This window comes from Dromaius novaehollandiae, chromosome W (genome assembly GCF_036370855.1).
Source record: "Dromaius novaehollandiae isolate bDroNov1 chromosome W, bDroNov1.hap1, whole genome shotgun sequence".
NCBI classification, from domain to species: domain Eukaryota; kingdom Metazoa; phylum Chordata; class Aves; order Casuariiformes; family Dromaiidae; genus Dromaius; species Dromaius novaehollandiae.
Genome location: NC_088130.1, coordinates 34,405,370 through 34,429,717, shown reverse-complemented (window position 1 = coordinate 34,429,717; position 24,348 = coordinate 34,405,370). Strand labels below are relative to the sequence as shown.

Genomic DNA, 24,348 nt, shown 5'->3' with positions numbered 1-24,348 from the left:
CAAAAGGGTAAAAGTGACAAAGGATTCAATAAGCTTGGCCTTGTTTACACGTGCTTTACTTGGGAAAACCTGTCCCTTCCAACATTGCCCATCCCACTTGAATTGATATAATTTAAGCACATGATGACATGCTCATCATGAACACAAGCAGTATATGCTTGGATCCTTAGCTTGTGCACTTTCAATGGTGCACAAATTAAATGAAGATCTTTGCAAAGCAGAAGACTGTGTGAGCATTACAAAATGCGTTTCACAGGAGTGCAGCAGTAGCTGCCTCCAGATACTGATGTTAATGTTCCTAGCGCTGTAGTAATGGCTTCAGCTTGCTGCAATTAAAAAACGGAGTCATGAAGCACATTACTTAATTCTCAACACATTTCTTGGTGCCTATATTTTAATCTCAGGCTTCAGTGGAAGTTTGCACCGATAGTTAAGCATAACAGATTTCCTAACAACATTGTATTTCATAGCTTGTGAAAGACCATGCATTTGTCCTGAGATTTGTTCTTTGATGCAGAGAGGTTCATAGCAATTAATTAGTATTTATTTTATTTACAATATTTATCACTTTCCATTTTATTTAACCATTTAGTGGAATGCTCTTAATACACTTTATTTAAAGTGTTGCAATATTAATGAGCATTTTAAGTAGGTTTTTATCATAAAATAGCCATAAAATATAGTTGAACCAACATAGATCACAGTAATGTTATGGAAATGTTACTTTTTTCCCCCATTATGTAAATTAGCATATCAATTTCCTTTCTGTGTATTTTAGTGCAAGAACAAAAAATAAACTGAACATATCTGCTTACTGAATGAAACCGAAAACAAAATGTGTAATTAAAAAGAGCTAATTTACATTCTCAGTCTAAAGTAATATGGAATGACACAAAACTTTAAGTAAAAGGAAGAATGTGCAAGGTATCAGTTTATGATCCAGGGTTTAGAAAACATAGCCATTTAAATGTATGTTTTTCCACATGGAAATCACAAATGACAGAGAAAGTTAAGTTTCTCCTACACTAGAATGTCAGTCTAATCAGAAAATTGCACAAGTCTTTCACTGAGTAAGATCTTGGTTTTGATAATGTAGTGTGTTTGGCTTGGTTATATCCCTAAAAGGATCAAGATTTAGAAGAATACAGCATAGAAGTGTGACCCATTTGTCACACCTGTTTTTCAGCATTCTCTTAAAAACTAAGCTGAGCTTCTTTCATCCTGAAATCACCTCAAGTGATTATTTTGGTGTTAGGTTGTTTGGCTTGTGTGTTAGTGGGGGTATAGGGCTATTATAGAGTAAAACATCTGTAAGAAACAGAGAGCTAATAAATTAAGCAGAAGTGTCATGCTGATTAAGCTACGAAGGGCTGAATTCTCATCTGCAGATGTTAGTTTTACATTTCAGTCTGTTCCCCAGAATATATAGAGGATAAATTACCTTAGACTTGACTTTTTCTCACACTGTCCTTTATGTTGCTTCAGGCCAGGTACTTACCCTTGAGCAGGTTTTCCAGAAGGCAGGACATTGGATTTGGAGGCATCCCTCCATAATTCCTATGCAAGTTACCAACATCTGTTTGCACTTCCGCTGTAGGTGTTTAATAACAATCACCTGAAAAGCAAGCTGCAGGTGAATGGTGTGCAAAAGTAACTACGGGTCAGGTTAAGTAACCGTGCCCTCACATTTAGGGGTTGTCTTGTCCATGTAGCTGTCTCCTTTGAATCCACTGCTTTGTAAATGAAGTATAAAATATGCACAGGTTTTGAGTCTACTGGATTTTTTTGGCAGGAAGAATTATTCTTTGAATTTACTTGTCTCTTTTTGAAGTTTTGATAGAATTCATTGAGTACGTCCATGCTGTTGCTACATTCATGAACCACCCCTCTTTCTTTATTTCTTGCTTTGAAATCAGTAGATAACAGCTGAACAAACTGTTGGTGGAAAAAAGGATCATAAAATCTGGCATGCTGAAAAATTTTTTCTGAATATTTACTGGAGTTAGTATACATCACATTATGTATCTTGAAGCAGGCATAGTTTACTGAATGTTCTTGAAAAAAGAAATGGGGTAGAATTTTCTCTAGCAGCATTTGTAAATTTATAAATTATAAATGAATCTATTGTTTTTCCTCTACCAGCATCATTTTTAACACATTACCTTTCAAAATATAGCATTGTATGGATGTAAATGCAAAGTCTTTCCCTACAGGATGCTCAGATATGAATGATGAATAAGGGCCTCTACCTGGATAGACAGTCAGACAGACATCTAATTACAATCAGGGCTCATTGTTATATTACAACATCTGAGGTTTGAAATGTTGTGGATTTGCAGCTTTTGAAATCAAGATTGTTAGAAAAGCTGCCATCAAAATGGCTAGAAGCCACAAATGATCACATCAAATGTGTTATTAGAAGTCAAGAGTGTACGAAAGAACAAACCGAAAACGAAGTCAGATTGGAGGTCAAAAGATCAAAGAAGAGGAGTAGTAACAAAAGACACATTTTGTAAATGCAATTGATGAAAAGCAATCCCTTGATCCAGAGGAGTTTTCAGTGCAGTGGGTAGGTTTTTATTCAGGAGAGAGCACCAACAGCAATGCTAATTCAAAAAGCTGTAAGGCAACCGCACATACATTTAAGGAAAAATAGAGGTTCTAGCACAGGATCTCAGCATTCTCCTCCAAAGCTATCTTCCACAGCTTGCCAGTCAGGAGGAGAGTGAGAGCAGTATCTCAGGAGAAACTCCTGTGAGCTGATTTCCAGAACAAAGGAGAAGAAAAATAGACCCTTCAGATAATGAGATTCTCACAGAGAGAGATGAGACATTCAGGGTCTGATCCTGATTTAGCATTACTATTTGGGCTCCTTCAGTGGTTTGGAAACCGCAGGCGGTTATTTGTATAGCAAATGAATCGCATTGCATTTTTTAGTTTGTTAGAATTAAGTCACCAACATTCTCTGTGCAGTTAAAGAACTTTAGCCCATGTATTTGTCAAGTCCAGCGAGTCCTCTATCACCACTGATTGCTTCAGTGTAGCAGTGTTCTTTTGAAATAACCGTCAGTGACTTCTCAGTGTTCTTATGATAACTTCACTTGTGTAGGACAGCAAGGGCTGCTGGAAAAAAGCTCAACTGATAATAATTAAAAACAGGAAAAAGTACTCGTTGATGGTATCTCACTGATGGATATAGCCTTACGAGTTATAGCAGGGATTTCCATTGAAGTTGTCAGCCATATTTTTCTCTCTCTTCTGACAGGTAAGGAAATAAGCTGTGGAGCCGGTGCTGGACCAGTTGGCAGCAGGTGGTCAGAAGAGTCTGGTATTTCTGTTAACACTACTCAGGCTGCTCGGGAAGTGCAGGTAAGTAAAACCTCTAATGATCTCCAGTGCACTCAACGTTCAGGGGATGAAGAACATTCCAGATGGCAGATGACTCTCTCCCTGTGGCACTGCTGACTGTCATTTTTCTATCCCTGAGCTGGTTTTCAGTGGAGCAGTGGGAGTTAAATGTTCTAAATGATTGGCTCTTCTCTCAACGCTCATGTTGGGTATCTGGTGCGGCGTATATATACAAGGTCAGCAAAGACCTCCAGAAGTGTCACCTTCCCTATATTGAAGTGCTCCCTCCGTTTATGACTGTTCCATGGTATGCTGCTTTGCTGCCAGTCATCTCTTCTCTCAGGAACCCAGAAGCTGTACCAAGTGAGTCATGACTCTCTCAGTCATCATCAAGAGTTCCGAACATGGGCACTCAGCTAGACTTGCGTTAGGTCCATCTCTGCATGTGACACCTGCTGCTATATTCATGCTCAATCCTGCTCCAGTATCTTCCTCATGCCCATGGGAAGAATGTAGTTTACTCCCAACTCTCAAAGGCTTTTCATGGGCTTACTGCTGTTTGTAAGACTGTAACCAGGCACAACAACCATGGCTTCTCAACTGCAAAGTTGAAATAGTACTTGGTTCTCATAATCAAAGGTGCAAATAGTGGCTTAAGCCAGCAATACTACCTTCCGTTGTTTGAGTTGGTGTCTAACCTAAAAAAAGGGAGGACAAAATTCCCAAGAGAGCTGCTAAAAATATTCCTACAGTGTAAAAAATTAACATCTATCAAAGATTCTTTGAAGCTTCACTCTTCATACTGAAGTAATGGAAAAATGTGCCCATCCTACACATATAGTTGTGTTCTCTATTAAATTCTCCCTTTATGAGCAAAACAGATCATGTCTAGTCCTTCTACCTGAGGGGAACATAATTTGTCAAAGAGCTGTGCTGTTCTGTGATGCATGCGATGTAATGCTGATTCAGTCCAATTATATTTATTGATGATGGCAAAAAATTTCTTCTTATGAAAAAGTATACAAATCCCTCATTGGCCAGGAGAAGGTTAAACTAAGTCCTGGGACTTACTTAACTCCCCTCTCCTCTGCTTTACTTACAGTTGTTATTTGTCATAAAAAGGTCAGTTGAAAGGAGTAGGCTTTTTGCAATTGGGAGCTGACCAGGAGGAAAAGCAGAGCTCTTCCTTCACACTTAAGTAAAATCTTGTTATGGATTCATAACAGAGATGGCTGGGGCAGGGATCAGGCTCTGGATATGATCTGAATGACTGTTTGTTTGGAGACAGGCCCTAAGTATGATGATATCCTGCCAAATGCTTGCTGGATAACCTTCTTCTGAGTTTCATGTCTTCTCGTATTTTGAGATACTGGTCTGCTGGAGACACCATACTCAGCAAAGCTTAAGGATCCGTGTATTGGGTTTCAGATGTGATACTGGCTAGTGCTGGAAATGCTCAGACAGGGTGAGCTGCATGAGACAATGCTGTGGATGAGTATATCCTCGTTGCACAGCAGATGTTTATGGGAAACTGAAATGTATTTTTGGAGACTCTGGTTTTTCGTTTTAAAGAATGAGAACTTGACTTACCTGCCACTGGAAAAGATGCCTATCACTGGGAAATTGCTGCAGCTGGAGACAGAAGATGGTACAAGTATAGTGTGCGTGCTTCAAAGCGCAGCATTTGTTTTCAGTCAGAAGGAGAAAAGCTGTGAGAACACAAACAAATTGTATTCAGTGTGCTCAGTGCCTGTGGATATTTTCTAAAAGTTGAAAAATTCAGCTAAAAATACCCAGAAACATACTTAAAATTACTGGTAGCTGTTTCTGACATACTATGTATTCACACGAGGAATGCTGAGCCGACAAGTGGGTGGCAGGGTAGTTGAGTGAGGAAGGTGTTAAGGCCAGCTCTGTGGAATAAGTGGCTAGCTGAAGTAAGCCATTTATGATGGAACTGGGTCCTGATATCTGCGTTACTGTGGATGCAAGCAGCAGATGTCCTGCCTTGTCAGAAATCTGGGAAACCAATCAGCGATAAATGGTGATGATATTGCCTGTGTAAGGATCCCCAGCTTGCCTTTCAGAATGCTTTAGGGCTCTTAGCAAAGGAGCTGCCATTTTTCTTTAAACTTTGAAAAATCCAGGTGACTGTATTTTGTATTATGATCACATGGGATATGATAAGAAATTGCCTTGTAAAGAAAGTAAAAAGGGCACATTTTAACTTGTGAGTTCATTGAAATATAGATATGTGAGTATTGGAACTTTATACAGAGATGTATCCAAAAAAAAAAAAAAAAAAAAAAAAAAAAAAAAAAGGCTGAAAGGGACCAATAGGGACTATTACTTCTAACTTTTTTTTTTTTTTTTTTTTTTTTTTTTTTGGAAAGCTACTCAGAACTATACTAACCATTGTATGACATGTTGCTGTATCCATTAGAAACTTGCTTCTAATGTTTAGGCAGATACACAACTTACTGGTAGAAACTAACTGGTAGCTGAAGTTGAAGTTTGAGTCACTCCATAGTAACTGCATGCTTTTACCATGTGGTAAATGTGAAGGAATTAGTTTCTTCTCTAACGAAAACTTCACATTTTCATTAAACCTTGTGGCAGCTCTGTGTGTTCTGCTAACTACATATTGTACCAGCAAAGTGCTCAGAGCATGGATGTAGGAAGTATAACAAAAAGCACATTTTTGCCAATATGGCTTATCCAACATCCATTTTTGGAATAAGATAGGATTCCTGATGCATGAAGAGTTAAATAACTTACAAGAATGCTTGCGGAGAAGTATAACCTTTTTTCTGTTTAAGTTTAAATTATTTGTCCCTACCGGTATATTTTTAGGGACTGAATCTCAACAATTTCCTAATTACTTTCTAGCAAAAAACAAGAGCTCCACAAATATGTTGTTGACTATTACTGTAGCTATGGAAATGTATACCTTCTCTGACTCAAATGTGTCATTTGGATAGTTTTTGCTATTTCTTAAGCGTTTCAGCAATTGCACTCAACTGTCTGTTCTTTGTCAAGATGTTATATGACTTTTAAGAGTCCTAACACACATCTGCCTGTTTGTTCTGGTAAGGCCCCAGTGTCTATTAATAATTCTATTCTATTCATTTGTACAAAAAGTCGCCTTTTTGTCTAATGGTCCTCTTCAGTTTCATGAGATTTCTAGTTTACTGTATGTAAGGTATCTGGGAAAACATTAAACGCTTTTGGCTGACTCGTATGCAAATTGGATATAGAGCAAGGTTTATTCTAGTTCAGTTGCATAGAGACATCAAAACAGACATGACAGAGATATTTAGTAATTTATTATATTGTTACTGGAGATGAATATGTATTAGTAAGTCTTTAGTAATTTTTCATATCTTTTATTATGATTCCAGAGGAACAGATGGCATTTTAGACTTCTTTAAGGTCTTAGTAAAACCATAGCTCTGCTGAAATCAATGATAAAGCTGTCATTTCATTTCTTATTTGATTTCACTCTTTTTGCTAAGGTGTCCTTCAGGGCTCCATAGTCAGCTGTTAATGTTCCAATTTATGTGTTGATTTCTCCTTGAACTTTGCACCATCACGTACTGCTTACTCTGGTATTAAGACTGTCAATATTTCTTTTCTCTAGTAAACTCAACTTCATACTAATTGTTTCAGATACCTGGCTGAGTCATTAACCTTGACACAAAATATTTTCAGTGAAACTTTATTTTCCTGAATGACTTAAATTCTTAGGGCAAGATTCACGGTAAGTATAAATCTCTGTTATTTACTTTTGAACCTATCGAGTTAAGTTTAGTTTTGAGTGTAGCTACCTTGTGTATTTTTTTCAGGAGCAAAATAATTCTTACCCTCTCATTCTAACACCTGTTCCACAGTTTTCTGGAGTCTTGATTTGGGCTGATAGGCTATTTGGGGGCTTTACTTTTAAGCAAGATCACTGAAAGTATTTGACTAAAACAGTTCCCTGTTTGGTAGGAAGTGCCAACTGCAGAGCAGGAGTGACAATAAAAATGATTTTTTAAGATGTCTTGACAGGCTTAAGCTAGACTAACACAATTCTGTGACACTTCTGAGCTGAACTGAAATAATAAGAACGACGTACTGTCTGGTGAGGAAACAAGGTGGTCCTAATAAATATGTGTGGGATCAGTCTGGGCTTTCTTTCCTAAGAATGATTCTTCGGGACAGGGGAAAAGGGAAAACAGGATTAGGTTTGCATCATGGTACTCTTGTCAGTCACCTGGCCACCAGGTCTGAGGACTTCTGAGTCATGTCTTCTGATATATCTAGTTGCATCCTTTTCAGTCTGTGAAATACATACTACTGTGCAGTGTCTCCCAGGGAAGGCTTGTGGTTATTCTACTTATCATTCAATTTTAATCCAAGAGCTCACTGATGACTGTGAGGGTGGAAGGAAGAGTCGCTTTTAGCCCAGATCATTTTGCTGACTTTGGAGGAACATGACTGTGTGGCTAGGGACACGATTACATGAGAAGAAAGACTTACGCCAACATAAACTGCTTTGGAACAGCAGACCGAAGGTAAGATGGGTTGTGGTGAGGGCCTGAGACAAGAATGTCTTAGGTTAGCTTCATCACCACCAAATAGCTTCACAGAACCAAACTTTTAGACTATCCACTTGTGTGAGAAGAGAGGAAAAGGTAGCCTGGGGTATACAAGCTCTTCAGCTTTGAGAAAGAATTGGCAAACCTGAGGCTAAGAGAAATAGGCTGAGAAAAATTGCCCTGATAAGTCAGTTGTATTAGCTTGAGAATTACGTGTTGTCTTACAAACATTTTTGGCAGGGAAACTGAGAAAATTTATAGCAAAAGCAGTCTAGTGATACAATGATAAGGACAATTGCCTCACTCAGAGCCATTTATGTAGCATGGAGACCCCAAGTTAGGGTGCGTTTCAGCAACTGTGCCAAGGATTTTTGCTTTTATCTATGTGAGCAGAGAAGGGTTAAGCTGGGAGTCTGACATAGGGTTTAACACACAGTGTGATCATGTCCTGAAAGGTGAGCCTCCTCATTATACTGAAACCAGCTCCAATTGGCTTGAGCCCTGTTGCAAAACTGTAAGGGTGTAATATCTTAAAAGTATAACCTGTTTATACAAGACACAAACTGCTTTACAGCAGTGCTACCCCTAAAAGGAACAATCCTACCTTTGCCCCTGTCATATGTTTCTTTTGCTGTATCCATCCCTGACCCAGTCCTAAATCTTTTTTCATACTCTTCCCCTGCTTGTCACTTCTGTATGCCTCTTGGTCAGGAGAACTTTGTATGTATACAGTGTTTGGAAGTAGTGCTACTTAACCTAGGCTCTTAAACATACATGACAGATCTGTGAGAAAAGGTGTGTACATATTGTGGAACAGTCTATGAAAGGCAGGCAGTAAGCTGTAGGCATATAGGCTTGCAATTGCAGAATAGTTTATGGTAGAGTTATCTCTGACCGTGCAAAATGTGTTTGGTGTGTTCAAGAACACATAGGACATTGAGGTGTAAGACACACAGGACATTGTGCTAAATTTATGAAGCCAGTCATCTGGTAGTGTTCAGCTGGGTGGAAATGGCAGAGACAACAAGAGTCTCTTTGGCTCATACTTGTCCTTGGACTGCATATGAAATATGTAAAAGGGAACTGGCCTTGATACCATTTTGCTTTCAAAACCCAGAGACTTCTCAGAGCTTCTGTGAATTCAGCACTGAATGCACCTGATAGATCTTCTACTTGTACTAATGACAGCCATTCATTCTCCATAGAGGGACGATCATCTTTAAAGTCTTCATTTTCTGACTTCTTATTATCTTCCAGGTTTTCCTGTAAAAAGTTGCCTGTCACACGTCACACCTTGACAACTTTATCCTTCTTGACATCTGTGAGCTGAGCCACTGACTTTTTAAATCAAAAGCAAAGATTATCTATTTGTTGTGCCTGCTCTTTGATAAGCTGATTCTATTTGTAGCCTGCCCTGCAGTACACTGATGTGAAGTATTACTGCATTACTGTGCCTTTATATACTGCTCACATGGAAACTTATTTTCCTGCTCTTGATGAGAGTGACATGAGTGTTGCTAGCAAAATGCAGAAGTTAAACAGTGATTTTCTATGATGAGAGTGAAATAATAAGGGGCTGCAATATGGCAAAAGCATATCTCATACATCAATACCTGACATGGTAGTCATTATTGCCTAATGCCTTCTGCTCTAAGCATATCAACATTAGTAGTCCAGTTTGCTTGGTGTCCTGAATTTGCTCCGCTGGTGAGAGCTGTGCCACTGCTGCCACTGCAGCTCTTAAGGGGCCCTGTAAAGATCTTGCCTGTCAAGCTCATATGATATTACTGGCCAGTGTTGACAGGTAAGGACACTGTAGCAGGTAGAGTGTTGAAGGCTGTCTATCTGATTCCAAGGTAGAGGGTATTGTTTTAATGTCAGATAAGAAAATGACTTGTTAAGGGCAACTACTGTTACTGTTGGATAGTGTGAACTTTCATGGCTGTGATTGCACTGTGCAGTCACTCCTTCACAAATCAGCATGGAAGTCCCATAAAAAGGAACGCCTTATTTTATGAATCAAGCCAACAAGCAACTTTAGGTAAAATAAAATTAGTTTCATGTCACTATCATTATATATTTAATAGCCATTGTAGTACATCCCATTTGTGAGCAGTTTCATTATTTACTAACCAGTGAACTTTTGAAGACCCCATACTCTTTCATGTTTGGTTGTGGGAGGAAATACAGTAAATGAATTATTCACTGGTTACAGGTGAGGAAGCATTTAGTGCATCCCAAGAGAAGTGTTGAACAGAGGGCAAGTTTAGGTAGACTGGTTTCTGATGTGTCCTTTGCATCTGAGAACTTTATACCCTTTTCTAGTACAAGCATTTATCATTGTAGCTCTGTGAACTCACCTGCTAGCCTTTGTTTATGTAGCTTTCAGTGGATTTTAGACAAAAAATTGGATTAAGAGGTTTAACTAAGCCACATTATCAGCAAGACTTTTCAGTGTCAAGAGCATGTGAATATTTCTATGTTCAACTTCAATATGCAAGTATGAAATGCAGATCATGTATTTATTTCTATTCATTAACAAATCTGGAATGAATTGACTGAGTTTATACATATTAATACTCAATCTGGTTACCATAATAAGTACTAGGCTGGGAATTAAAAAACCCAGATTTCTCTCTGTTTGGACCTTTGTGTCTTAGAAGACACTACATTATGCTACGATGCCATTGGTTCCAGTTGATACCAATCTAAATGCAACAGTCATTTCAATAGGGAGTTCTTGGCTTTTTCTTTTGAGCATTGTTTTAGGTTTTCCAGAAACTTAAGTCCAGTCTGGAGGAAGAATAAACTCATTCCACCAATGAATTCACAGCATTTTAATGAAGCAAGTGAAAACCATTGTAAGGAGGAGCTGAACTAGGGGATGAAGAGTATGGAAGAGAGGAGGGTGATTAGCACCAAAGAACAAGACTGATATTTTCAGAAATTGAACTGACATATAATCAAAAGACATTATCAACAGCAACTGGCAGTGAAGGGCTATTAAAATGTTAACAAGGTTAACAATGTAGGCTCAACGTCCAGCTGCCACCATCATTGTGTTTTTGGTGTTTCCTGCCAATTATCAACACTGTGACACTCAAGTCAGAGATCAGTGTAAAATTAACCATTATTAAACTAACACATCAAGTAAAAAGAGACCTTTCACTTCCATAACTCTTCAGTTTGGTTTCTTCCATACTTTTTCCTAGATTGCACAGAAACAAAGCATTACCTTTGCTTAGTATTTTCAATAAATATTTATAATGCTGTGGTATTTCTTCTTAGTGTGCAACTGAAAACATTATTCACTCACTACTTCTGTAAGCACTTTTCAATTTTATTGTTATTATTATTACAGACATAGTATTTGCCTCCATTTTATACCTTTATTTCAGTGAGAGACAGCCTTTCAAAAGATTTCAGGGGCACAGTTTTGTGATTTTTCAGAACTCTACTGGGATTTCCCTCTGAAAGCCCTGTTGAGCTAAACTGTGAGTGAAGAACTTTAAAAGTTTGCCTATTATCCTTTTGATAATAGGCATAGGAAATTCATCAGCTCATTCTCAAAAACTAAAACTGTGTGCTTTCCTTTCTGAACTCTTGCACTTATTTTTCTTACTATTTTATCTTGAATTATTCAGAAATATGTTGTTTAGACATCAGCTCTAATTTATGTCTACATACTAAAGATTAATTTTTTTTTAAGAGAAGGAGTTGGCTGTTCATTCTGTCTTTTACTACCATGACTGGACACAAATTATCTAAATGCGTAAAGATGGGTATTTTTATTTGCATACAAACTCAGCTGTGAAGATGAGAACCCTTGTGCAAGCTAATCCCAGCCTCTGCTTGGGCTTATCTCATGTTTTCCCCTTTAGGCTCTTGAGAAGACTGTGGGATGGTATGGTTATAAAATACCACTGCAACAGTCTCTTTTACGGAGTCCTCACAGGTGCCATTCTCATGCTTGTGAAAACACTTGAGTGTACCAAAACAGAGTCCCAATGTATTGAAGCTTTCTGCTTAAAGTAATTTAGTATATGCAGTGACCATGCCAGCATTTCAGAATATTTAAAACTATGGCCAAATGGCATTAAAATCTTCCATGGCTTTGATATGTTTTCTTAATATTAATGAACAAGCTGAGGCAACTGAGAAAGCCTAGAGGTGTGTTTCTCCACCATGGATTTAGCAGACCTCTTCATTTATACATTGGAGTTGTTTATCTTTATTCTGCTTGTGTTTTAGGCTGTAAACCCCTTGAGACAGAGATCCTTTATTCTCTTACAAATGGATAGTAATTGGCACACTGTGGGGTAGAAATAATGAGTGAAATAATAAACCAGTATATCACTTTTACTGTGATACTTTGCATTATTAGGACAGACCAGCACAAGGTGAGTCTGGTCAGCAGACTGTGCCTCAGCTGTCTTCAGAGATACTGCTCCTCTGCCTGCCTTCCCAGCCCTGCGCCTCTGTCCTGAACTGACTGGTCTTCTGGTGGCTGGGGACCAGCACTGCTGCGTCCACCCATGGGCACCTCAGCCAAAGATAGCTTATCCAGGGAGGTACTTCCATGTTTTTAGGAGGAAGGTGACTTTGGAGGGTCCTGTCCTTTACTGTCACTGGTTGCTCATTTTTACACTGAACTTTGCTGCCCATCTCAATTATGCCAGAACGGCTATGCAAGCCATGCAACAGACTGGTCCCTGAAACGAAGCAGAAGGTTATAAATAACCTTCCATTTTGTGGCAAGGGCGGGCACCACTGCAGAAGGGGGGCAGAGACTGCATCCTGAGTAGCATTCTCTAGAGGCAAAGGCTGACTTAATGCTAGGTTTAACGGATTTTTTTTCTCTTTAAATTAGATACTAATATTGTAGTTGATTGCTTGCTATGTTTAATGTTTCTCCCCCCCCATTGTCATCTAACAAAAATAATTTAGAAACCCGCTCCTACTCTTTGTTAACAAAACTGTGCATGCTTTTGGTATGCTGTACTCCCCGTGTCTGCGCTCTCTTGGCCAGGTGTGTAGCCAGTATTGAATGCTGACTTTAGACTGGGCACGTAGTTTCCATGGTGGTCATTTCACTTAAATGAAAATCAATTGATTTCAGGGAATATGACCCCAATTCTATGAAACTCTTTTATCTGGAGAAATTGAATGTCAGATTAATTAAACTATAGCTGCTTTCCATTAGATTCAGTTAGACATTTGTCAGGCAGACCTGAGGTCTAGAGTTTAATTTTCCTTCATTCTTTCTGGAGCAATGAAATTAAATCATACTTTTTTTTTTTTTTTTTTTTAACCCTTCCATAGAGAGTGGCTGCAGTGCATATATTGTCTTTGAATGACTAATAAAAGGTTTATTGTGTTTATAATTCAATATTTAAATGTAGCTTAAAGGGAAAATTTTTTCCCATTATGTTATCACATAGTTTAAGCATAGGCTATTCTGGAGGGCCAGAGGGGAAAGGAAACAGAGGGAAAGACCTCCGCCCATCTTGAATGCTGCAGTCATTAAATGTGTCAATAAAAAAGTCACCATCGGCATCTCTTTTTCTGACCATGTTTTAGAAGAAATTATTTTAATTGGTTTTTGAAAGATACTTCAAGAATAGAGTCAGTAAACACCAGTGGGAGTGAAGGATTTTCCTGTAGTACTGAGCATGATGCCTAAGCATCCAAGGGAGGGATGCAGTCCTGTTCCTGATGTTTTTCTCTTGTTTCAATTAGATGGCTCAGGATGTGCTTTTTTTCTGGGAGTCCCATTTTGAGGGATCCTGTGGTTCCTGCTGGTGTTGGCAAAGCTGAGATACCTGACTTGTGGCTGTGGATTCCTTCTGGCAGCTGAGCACCTGAAAGTTTTCATTCCTGAGAGCTGTTCTGCCTCAGCCTCTAAGTTCCTCTAAGCAGGAACTAAAATTAAAGTTGAATTTGGTGGAGCAGAAGATTATAGCTGTTCTTTTACTAATGTCCTAATCTCTAGATTCTCCCCTTCTATGCTATTCACCTAGTCTCAGGCTGATAGGAGAAGGCAAGTACTCACTTAAATTCTTCCTGGTGGTTCCTTCTGGCAGATGCAGACAGTAGCCTTGGAAAGGAATGCAGACAGCCTTCATTCAAAAACTGAAATGTGATTGCAGTCTAGGAGTAGTGGGATATAAAAAAGGTGGGAGGGGTGCCAAGGGGATCCTTGGACACTGAAATGTAAAAATACTGTATGTATAGGCCTTGTCATCTGTGGATTAATATTAATTTTGGGCAGGATCAAAGTACTGGAAGAGCTGCTGAAAGGAATAATCACACACTGTCCCTGAGGGGACAGATACCATAAACCAGTATGTCTTGTCTATCTTTAGTTTCTGTGAATAAATTGAAAGATGGCCCTTGGATATTTTTAATTATATTTTTTTTCTCCTGGGACACTTACAACCGTTTTATGTGATCAAGATTAATTACAATCACAGACACTATATATATTATTGTAAAAATGTACTGTATCACATAGCTGTTGTGATTCTTAGCTTTCACTGCCTGCAACGTGGCAGTTATTTTAACAATAAAAAGGAGCTTTTTAAACATGAGGATGCTCTATTTTCTTTCAGTGATGGAGTTCAAAAATGATGTCTTTCTTCTTTAAGAATGTAATTCCTATCCCCTTGCATATTCACCATGGGACTATTTGGTTAGGCTTCTTCTCCATGGTGTCTCTTCCCAGGGTGTCTTCAACACCCTAGCAGAGAACATCACCCTAAGTGCTGTACCCTAAGTGAACAGGTGCATATTAGGGAAAAATCTGTGAAGACAGCAAGATTAAATATCTTGTATAAGATATCTGTAGCTCTGCCTCCATATCTGAGGATATTTTTTCGTCAGAGAACAGCAGAGCACGCTTTGTACTGCACGAAATGTGACTGTTTTAGAAGCATTGAGATTTTTAGAGTCTTTGCAACACATTCTGACAATATTCTTCCCTCTTAAGCACTGCGGCTTTTTCCCCCCCCAAGAAATGTGCTTCTGTATAGTCTGAGTGAAAGAGCAGCCTTTTCTAGCTTTCTGCCTCTCTAATGATGTCATTTGTGAATAGGTTCAAATGTTTCTCAGTCTTAGAAGGCAAATTCTCTACTTTTTAAGAAGTATATCACTAAATGCCAGCTGGGTCCTCCTATAGCTTTGACTGAGCTTGAGGGCTGAAATACTCTTCCTGTGCTTTCTTTCAGGATGTTCCTGGCAAACATTTTGAATGAACTTAGCTTCTCCTACTAGATGTAGGTGACTTTGAAAGTCATGAGAGGGCCTTCTTGGTTTGAACATGTTATTCTGTCACTGAATTTACAACTTCAAAGCAATGGTTTCTTTTTCTCTGTTTGTTAGCAGAAAGAGCTTGCCATGGTTTATTTCTGATGGTTATTGATCCAGTATAAAAGAAACCCACTACTTGAGTCTACTCCGCAAGGTATTGAACCTTCTTCTGAGCAGTGAGAATAAATTAGGGTAATAATTTTAGGGCATAATTCTTCACTGTGCATTTTCACCCTGGCATGCTTTCTATCATAAACATTTTCCTAAAGCTGCTGTTCCTGCTTTTAGGGTGGCTCTATGTGTTTTCTCCCTGGAGTTCAATTTTTAACTTCTAGCTGAAACATGAGCACCTGACACTTTACCCCTCTCCTCTTAAAGATCCAAATCTATATTGGAAGAGTCACTGGCTTCGCAGATGTGCAAACTGTGTATCATGGGTCAGCCTCTCTTGTGGTGATCCATGAGGGACTTACAAGAAAGAAAGTGGAGATACAGTCTGTTGAGGCTTTCTACTGAGACAAGAATTCATTGCAATCCGAGTCTTCCATTACTGTGTTTCCCTGATGCCTGGGCCTTTCCCCTTTGAAGGCTCTCGGTGGGAAATCTTCTCAGTATAAAAAAATTAGAGGACTCATAAAGTGAGAATTTTTCAAGTTCTAATTCTTCTAAATGTCTTTTTGTAAACATAGCTTTGTATGCTTTTATGCAGTCTTCCTGCTACTCAAAGTTTTTCTCGTGGAATTTCACAACACATCAGCATCGCACTCGTTATCTGATCCCCACTGCTTTGCCCTTGTGCATGCACATCAGGAAGCAATGGGATAAAAGAAAAGGAAGGGGTGGGGAGAAAATGAGTGCCTTTAACCTTTACCGCAACTGTACAGGAAGGCCCCGAGATTAGGGTCCAGAAATGGATTCTTCCTAATGCTGGTGAGGAGTGTAAATACCTTAAGGGCTTATGACTTAGGAAACCAAGGGACATGAAAAGTTGTACTATTGTCTCTTCTAAGGGCATGCAGAGTTGTCCTGGGCAGCGAGCTTCATTTTCCAAAGGGATGGCACAACACAAACAAGTTTCCCGCATGGAGGCAAATAGAAAGGATTCCATTGCCCCTGGAGAAGCAATCGCTTCATCTCTTTCGGAGCCACGTTTGGGGCGGATGGCTTTGCAAGTATCCCAGTGGGAGCCATTGTGCCTGCAACAAAGCCTGGCCTCCACTCTCCCATCCAGATGGGGAAATCTCAGTGATACTTTTTATTCTTGTTTTTGAAACAGATATTTTTCCACAGGGCTGGTCTTTCCTTATGTACGAAGCTGTTTCGGTGTCCTGAGCTCAGCTTAGTTCTATGTCTGTCTCTTACCCAAACTGCTTATAGAAGATGACACGCTAATAAAACAAGAAAGAGGATCTGCTGAAGGGAATGAATGTATAATTACACCCTCCCCACCCCATGAGCGCGTTGCAAACGTTCCCCTGCATTGATAGGGAAATATGTGCTAAAGTGGAGTAAGATAGCTAAATACAAACATGGCACTGTCTCATTTCGCCCCTGTGAGTTCCATTGTCACGTGTTGATTCTGGGCCCAGGGAGTTCCTGCACTAGCAGTGGAATCAGTAAAAAAATATGTTTTGAGTAAAATTTAATTATCTATGATTTCAAACATCCATTTCTTGGTCATCTAATACCTTGCAGAGTGAAACCTTAGCTCGTGTTTTGTGGCAGTTTGCTATCCAATGGGTGACGGCAACACAGTTTTGTGTGAGAATGCACAGGGCATAGCCTGATGAAGGAGCCCAACTTTAGATAACTCTAGAGGCCCCTTTAATACACGAGCACCCAGGCTATTGCAGTTGTTGCCTCATTAAGATGAAAAGGGCTGGCTAAGATAAAGGTCAGGGTATTATTTCTTTACAGTAATGAGTGCTATGTTTAATATTTAGGGACAGAGGATTAGCTTCATCTTTAAAAAGAGATTCATATAATAATGCCTTTAATCTGTGTTTTTAATATGGTTTCTGTTCTTTTGTGTTTACTGTAACATGGAATTAGTTTCAACCTGGTTACACAAAAGTCCCTGCTGGCTGGTGCCACATTAAGGTGACCATTGGCAGAAATCCAGCAGCCTCATACAGTAGAGCCAGGCTGCCTCTCCTAATAGTAGCTGCCCACCTCTGCTTCCTCCCTATGGCTTCTGACGTACAGCAGAAGCAAGAGCATTGAATAGAGCAAAATTTTTTGACTAGTGATGCCAGGAAATCCAGAGTAGCTAACATTACACTGCAAATGAAGATTTCTGATAAACAAAAAAAACCAAGAGAGGAGAGATGGGCAGGCATGTGAAAAAAGAGGCAGGCAATGAGGAGTAAAGTTGGTCGCAGGCAGGCATCTGGGGGGTTCTGTTAGCATGGTTTTTCAGCCTAGTTAAAAAAAATCATGCTTATGCAATCATCCATTCTATCTGTCTGACCCTGCCCAAACAGCTATTCAATCACCTAATTATTTTCAGTTATATTTGAAAAAAATGCAAGATGATCTGCTTTAACAACTTCTGTTAAAGTGACCCGAATTAGTGCTACTGGCGACAGAGAGGCAGGCAGAGCTCACCCATTATACGTTGTGCTTTGCAAGAGCTGGCTGGCTAGTTGGTATGCTTGTACTGCTGTTCATACGGTCCTCTCCTGTCTAGAGCCTACGCCACAGGGAACCCGAAAGGAAGCCAAGATTATTTAAATGGGGGAGGCAAAAGGGGAGAAAATCACTAATCCTGATTAGAGCAGCCTTTGTTCAGTCTGCTGTGCACAGAGCAGCTGGTTTTTGCCTTCCAGGTGTCAGGGTTGAAGGATGTGTGATGGAGGCTCTGTGAACAGGGAGAGGTGTGTCGCCTGGTCAGTTTGGGAGAAACTTTGGCAGGAATGAAGGAAAGGAGTAGTGGTTGCCCACCGTGCCCTGCATTATTTATGGGATGGAGAGAATGGGGAACTTGACAGAAGGTGAGGTGCAGACCTCATAGTACTCTGATGTTCAATTTCTTTGTCTCCTGAGGTTTGTAATCTGATTGGTTCAAATGAAGAATAGCAAGGGCTGAAGGCTCCAGAAATAAGTCTTTGGTTACATTCGTTATCCTTTCAGTTGGCTGGACGATGCCAGCCTACTTTCATTAGGTTTCTGTTACAAGTAAGTGTACAGTTTCATGAAAGAACAAAAATAAAACGCTGATAGAGACACTCTAAAGATCTATATCCAGTCCTGTTAGAGAAAGGACTGGAAATATGGATCAGAAGTTACCTCAGTGACATAAATTAATTTTCAGAAAATGAAGTAAGGTACTAAAAAAAACAGGTACAAGAAAACATGAAACAGATGCTAAAAGTTAAGAGTCAGCTAGCAGTTTCTTAACACTGACCTTTGGATGGGATTATTCAAGAATATTTGAAAACAAAGTGTTCAAAAACTTCCTTGAAAGTCTCTGAGACCACTGAAACAAGGATACTTGAAGAAGACAGGATGCAGGGGAGGCATTTGGGACTTGTTTTTTTGTTTCATTCTCCTGGGGAGCCAGTTAATCTGCTCACAGATGTGTTTTGAGGTGTGGCTGTGACTCCAGCTTCTTTACCTGGCTGTCCTGTGAAAATGAAGCAGATTTGGTAGGGAGCCAGCATCTCTGTTCGTGCACAAACTTCTGATTGCCAGGGAAATTAGAGCTCTGCAGAAATGCTGACTAAACTTTTGCTTCAAAAGACGTTTCCATGAATTTTGCAAATTTTATTGCAGACCTTTATAGAAATATTTTGGAGTTGATTAACTCTGTTAGTTTTAAAAATGGCTATTATTTCCGTAATTTTTTCTACACAGATTATCAGTGTTAGGTCCATCAGCAGAAAGAAATAAAATAACTAGAAATGCTTCAGAAATTACCTAAAATAGCTCATTTTTATCTTAAAACACAGGACTTCAAAAGCTGTGACATTTCAGAGTTACTTGTGACTGTTGGATACTAACGGAAAGCTGGGGGACCTTCTCCCCTGCAGTGTCTTCCAAACAAATGAAGTTAGTTACTGTTGCTGTTCCCTTCTTCATTAATCAGGGTAATGCCAAATGCATGCGTTCTCAATCACTTCTGACATACTTAGTTACAACAAGAAAAAATGTTTTCACTTATCCCAGACACTACACTGCTTTATTTTTTTCTTCTTTCAGTTTAACATGGTTTCCAATCATCAATTTAAATGTTCATTTTTATGTAAAAACATTTTAAGTCTTTCTGGTAAGTGAAAGGGGGAGAGATTTTAGAACAGTCGTACTATCTTTGTAGGATCTAAGGACCCTAAATCCTTAGCTTTGCCTGTCCTCATAAAGGTCACTGCAAACTTTGCTCCTTTATTATATATACTCAGGGGAAAAATACAAAACAAACCCCTAGGCCCTACTAAAACAAAACATTGCACTACAAATGAATTCTTTCTTTGGGAATAGTATGAGAGAACTGGAACCACAATGACAGATGCAAATCACTAAATTTTCTAAGGAAGTACTGTGATGGAGAATTTTATCAAAATTTAAGTAAAAGGCAACAGAATCCTGATGCAGCATTTGTTTAATATGATTCTAAAATTAATATAATTTGAGAGGCAAGGTTTGCAGGGAGAAAGACCAAGTAATAGAGAAGTTAATTGATTTTCAGGCTTACAAGCGCTTTTTCATATCTCAAAAGGAAGCAGCAGCTTTCATATTTATGTTGCATGTTGTATGTGCTAAGTAATATTATAGAAGATGACTATTGAGAGCAGCTTGTTATCTGCTTTTTAATTTCTTGTAGGGCCTTCTCAGGAAGCTGAGAAAAGTCCCTCGCACTATTTATTGAAGGAAGAAAATTAAAAACAGTCACAGAAAGATCTGTGAACTATGTTGCTAATGGTTCGAGTGATAAACAGAAGTCCTTAGCCAAAACAAATGGATTACAAATAGAGTTTATAAGCAATTTGTATAAGACTGACCTTGTATCGCTGCATCATTTTTCTGATGCTTGTAGAACAAATACACCAAAAAGAAATGGAAAGAAAAGAAGTGAGGTGCATTGAGCCTGAGGAAGACTACTTGCAAAATAATTACTTACTTTTTCTGAACAGTAAGCCATGGTTTTTAGGGAGAAACTTGGACTGAATCTTCATACGGAGAGTACAGGTAAGTAGATCAATTGAAAAAGAAGCAGCATGAGTGGCATGCTATAGTAATTATTCACTGTTCATGTCATTTCTGTTGTCGAAAAGCAATGAACACCTTTGCCCTTATTTGCTGTGAATGCCCACTTGGAGAAAATGAATTTACCAAGCAGCACAGTGGCCAGACAACTCCTACTACAAAAATAGGCAGTATAAATTCTTATTTAGCCAATGTAGGGAAACAATTTGGAGGGGGAAACCGATGAACTGTTTAATCAAGCTGTATTTCTATTTTCAAGGGTTTTTTTTTCTGCTTTGCTTTGTTTGAGATCATTAAGTAGGACTAAGAGCAATTTTTGACAAGACTGAATTGAGGGGAGAGGGACTCCCTTATACCTAAAGGGAGCAAATGTAAGTGTGACAGATTAAAATAGATTATAAAAACAGGACCAGGAGAGAGGAGTATGTATTAGTTTTCGATCTGTTTTATAAACCTGAGTAGATGCAAATTGCTATATAATTCATGAAATGACAAATATTCACTACTTCAAATTCCTAGTGATGAAGCACAAGAATATCCTCAGCATCCTTAGGCATTGCAGAGGTAGGTGGCATCCAGCTGCTACTCGCCTGGAAATTTGTGTATTTAGTTAGAGTCTCAAGGTAGCCACTTAATACAGCCTTACAGAACAAATCATCCATGGTGAGTCTGAAAACATGGCTCTATGTTATATTCCTGGTTGTGATGTTTGACACTGTTTTGGCTGTGAAACAGAAGTATATAGTACCGTCACATGGGATAAATTGCAGTACCAGTCAGTGCTTTGAAATTTGTGTGGGTTGTTGATTTTTTTGAGTTTTGGGAGGGAGGGGGTCCTGCGCTTAAGTGAAAAATACCATTGATACCATTTAATGCATTAAAGGTGTGCTTGATCCTTGATTGTCAGTAACTGGGGGGAAAAATCTGTTCACCTTTGACCAGTGTTAAGAAATCTGATTTGCCATGCTCTTTTCTCCTGTACTGTGCTGTTCATTCAAAAGACCTTTCCCTTTGAAGAGATTCTTCACTATGTGAGTTTGACTTTGCATTACTGAAAGCAAATGTGCCTTAAAGGAAAAACTGATAAATTCACTAGACAATAAATTCTCTCCTGCTACTAGTAGAGGCGGTGGAGTGGCTGAGCATTTTATGTAACTACTTCTTCTTCCGAAACTGTTGTAGAATGGGAACAAGGCAGTACTGTGTAGTTTATGGGTGAAATATGATGGCCAGTACACCATACACAGGTGCAAAGTAGTAATTTGGATTCAAAGTGTATTATTTATTGGCTCCAGTCAGCTATCTTAAAATTGCCTAGGCAGTACTATTCACTGGGATATGTCTCACACTTTGTTGCTACTGTATCATTGATGAGTTAGCCAAATGCCATGATTTAGCCAATGTGAAGAGTATTTCTAATCCACGTGCATTTTTATGTAATTTGGCATGTTGAAAGCAAAATTCAGCCTTTTGTAGTGAGGATGATTGCCTTGCATTGTGCTTGGAGAAACAGACTTGGTTATTGACTGTCCAGTTTGTATGTGCAAATGGTGATCTCTCACAGCACTGCTGTCTTTTGTGCATCATTCCCCAAATACTTTCTTGTATGGTAAGTTAACCATTGAAAGCTTTCCTCCCCTCATCCATTCCAGGCTTCAACACAGTTCCAGATGTTTCATAAAACTACAAAGAAAAGGAGACATGATGTTAATTAAAAGCATTAACAATACTATGAAAGCGAAGAAATATCCATAAATATCTGTTCTTTGGAGAAAGATCTGTACTGGAAAACTGTAAGCATAACTTGATTTAAAAGAGGGAGATTAAGGTCAGCTTCCTATCTATACTTACACCACTTTTAACTGTGTTTTAAAATGCTTCATTACATTGTTCATTTGGTGTCTTTGGAGAGATTTCCGGCTTCAGCATAACACATGCATTTTCTTTAAGCTATTCAAAGAGCTACTAACAACATCTTTGGGGTTCAGGCAGAACCAAATGCTGTGGGAAAAACAAACATAAAATCAAAGCATTGAACATTTTAAGTAGACTCCCCCTTTCACTAGTAGTAAAATAAGATTTATTTCACCTTTTTCTTCTGTTCTGAAATGTGCTAAGCATTTTTGCTTTAGTTTGATATCCTGCTATGCAGCACTATTATCAAAAGTCTGAGGAGTCTGTATTTGTCTTTTCAATCAAGACAGGAGACACTGTGGGACTCATGATTAATGCCTGAAGAAAAGGAAGACGTTTTCTTCATGAACATTTGCCACAAAACTATAGAAAGGTCATTTTGTCATAACGCAATTTATTTCTGAACTGACAGGCCTTTCCTTCCTATTTATTTCATCAAAGGATATGAATTTAATATCCCCATAAAGACTTCCTGGGTATATTGCATTATGCCTTAAAATCTACTTGTCTGGCTTAAAAACTCGGTTTTAATTCCTTTCAATAGCCTTTATGATGAAGATGTGGAGGGAACCAAGTAATTTCAGAGTAGCTGTTAATTTAAGGGTGAAAGAATATTCAGTAGTTCTTGCTAAAAATCATCCCTGTAAAGCTTTGAAGAGCTATACTCAAGTATCTGGAAGTAATAATTTTCCATCAGACATGTCATCTCCAGAGACACTACTTTTAGAGATCATACCTTTTGAAATAGTAATGAAACTTCACAGTCACTTATAACCAGTAGTTAATGAATACAAGATGTTTTCTTTTCCATGGCCTTTTTAGCTTAAAATTATGCTTCATGAGGTGCCCACATTTTTAATTGTCTGTATAGCAGCAGTAGCTGTGAAGCTTGTTTCTGACCTTCCTTCATTTACGGAGCCTGAAATCTTAGGCCTGATGACTTCAGGAAATCCAAAGGAGGATTCTGTAGGGTCCATAGCATTGGCCTGGCTTCCTCTGCAGTTACATTTACTGGTCCCCTGGCTCCAAAGCAGTTGGCTATCCTGGAGTTTCTAGATTCTGCTGCGGAAGAATGATCTTCCACTTGACAGAGGTGCGAGTGTCCTGGCATTACAACCACTAACGCAGACTCAGCTCCCACTTCTGGAAGTCCCATCAGCAGCCACAGCAGAATCACGAAGGATCAGATGGGCTGAGTGACTGGCTCTGGGGAAGCTGCCCAGATGACACAGATTTGGGGAGTTCCTGCTGCTGGTCAGTGAAATTACCCGTGTTCCAAGATAAAAGATACAGCTTGCACTGAGCACTGTATCACCTTACATTGTATCATATACAGAATAAAACAGCTTTAGAGTTACCTGGAACATCAGCATAGATGCATCTTTAACCCATCCCTCTACAAAACTCAAATAAATGAAAGATTTTGGCTGAGAGGCAAAAGGAAGAAAATCCCTTTAGGTTTTTCACAGGAGGCAGAATTCACTTTATTTGTGTTTATATAATTTTGTTTAGAATCTAGTAGTATTGATCACATTTCTGCAGCCAGTATTCTGTAGAAGTGTTAATGTGGTCAGGTCAAACTTCTGGTTTGATGTTTTGGAAGGAAAATTGATGCTCTACTGTCATAACATATTTGTTCTATATTTTTAGGCAGTATTGTCTCATTTCATTTTTTTTTACTTTGTACCTATGATGTTGGAAATCAAATTAAATGAAGGAAAAGTGTTTTCCTCCTCCCACCAAAGTCCGTAAGTATTTACTATGAGTACAAGCCCAGCTGTAGAAATGGGCAAGAGACATCAGATGTCTTTGTAAAATACTGATGTCTTTAAATCACCACCTCGCAAACACTGACCAAAGCAGGCCGGTTTCACATGAGTAGTCTCAGAGTAGCAAATTGGAACATGCAAAATTATGCCTGTTCAAATGTGCAGTCACTTACATGAGTCTTTGCTGACCTGAAGCTTGTTTTCAGTATCATCAGGAGTAATTAAAA

General features: G+C 38.9%; 1 long non-coding RNA gene across 5 annotated transcripts in view; it reads left to right on the top strand.

Moving 5' to 3' along the window:
• The window catches only part of LOC112980283 (uncharacterized), a 490,482-nt gene that overhangs the window by 198,550 nt on the left and 267,584 nt on the right, over window positions 1–24,348 (top strand). For all 5 annotated transcript variants that reach the window (XR_010385785.1, XR_010385782.1, XR_010385783.1 and 2 more), the window contains one exon: window positions 3,266–3,369. This is a non-coding gene — a long non-coding RNA (uncharacterized LOC112980283). The remainder of the gene's footprint in view (window positions 1–3,265; window positions 3,370–24,348) is intronic.